At 50.7% G+C, this 1,295-nt stretch overlaps 1 pseudogene; it reads right to left on the bottom strand.

Annotated features, from left to right (window-relative positions):
* Positions 1-330, bottom strand: part of LOC101658977 — a 1,796-nt pseudogene extending 1,466 nt beyond the window's left edge.
* Between the last annotated feature and the right edge of the window lie 965 nt (positions 331-1,295).

Consider the following 1,295-nt stretch of genomic DNA (forward strand, 5'->3'; position numbering starts at 1 on the left):
AGATGGACCAGAGGGATGGGGAGATGGCTTCTGCCTCTCAAATGTAGGCTTGGTTTCTTGAAGTAGCCCAGGACCAACGGGAGAGGATGGGGAGCGAGGTGTCACTGAAGTGGAAGGCAACGAACGGATCCCAGTCACGACCAAGTCCAGTGGTATGACTGAGGAGCTACCATCCCAACTGCAAAGGGATGGTGTTCTTGTGGATACATCAGAAAGCCCTTCAAATGTTGGTGGGTAGTAGTGGCGTCCGGACGATTCTCTGATTTGAATCTGCAGCGCAGGTCTGTGGCCACTCTCCAACAAATGCAGTGCCCTCATCCAGGAGGTCATGCTTGCGCCCACTTTCAGTCCGTCCTGCCAAGCCTAGCAACACGTTGGTGCAGAAACCCAGAGATTAGAAACCAAATTCAGCAACCCACCAGTAGCTGTAGGCCAAGTCCTAAAACCAGCATCCAAGTTATGGGACTTCATCCCGCTGGTCAGCAACCTCTTCAATTCTTCAGAATCCACCTTTTGCACCAGCCACGGGTGCCGCAGCTATGGCCGCAACAGCACCCCTTCCCGATGCTGCCAACCAGGGCGCCACCATGCCACAGCCACCAGGGCCGCCACCTCCAGCACCATCGTGCCCTGGACGCCACTGCCGATGCCGCCGCCTGGGCATAAGAACTTTGTAAAGATGGACAAGTCTTCACCAACCAATAGAGCCTAGGGTACCTTTGGTGGTTCACTGGTAGAATCCCCATCTTCCATGTGAAAGATGTGTGTTCTATTCCCAGTTACAATCCATCTGTCAGTGACCGCTGGCACGTTGCTGTGATGCTGAACACATTTCAGTGGAGCTTCCAAAGCAAACGGACGTGGGAAAAGGCTTGGTGAAGTACTTCTGAGAAATCAGCCAATGAACCCTGGAATCACAGAAGTCCAGGCCCAACTGCTCATGGGGTTAGCAGAACAGCCGTCAGCACTTCCTTGTATGGTCCATGGCGTCACCAAGAGGCGGGGCTGGCTTGAGAACAGCTTACAGCAGCAAAACCAAGAACTAAAGAGAGAGGACAGTTAAATGTAGTATCCTGGATGGAGTTCTGGGACAGAAAATCTGTATCAAGTCTGGAGTTCAGTTAGCAACAAGGTATAAATGTTGAGGTGTTGGTTTTTTAATATAAATCATTTTGGGGGGGCTCATGCAACTCTTATCACAATCCATATATCCAGCCATTGTGTCAAGCACATTTGTACATTTGTTGCCATCATCATTCTCAAAACATTTGCTTTCTACCTGAGTCCTTGGTATC

This window comes from Echinops telfairi, unplaced genomic scaffold (assembly GCF_000313985.2).
Source record: "Echinops telfairi isolate 266 unplaced genomic scaffold, ASM31398v2 ScPeMD7_7468;HRSCAF=8506_0, whole genome shotgun sequence".
In the NCBI taxonomy this organism is placed as follows: Eukaryota; Metazoa; Chordata; class Mammalia; order Afrosoricida; family Tenrecidae; genus Echinops; species Echinops telfairi.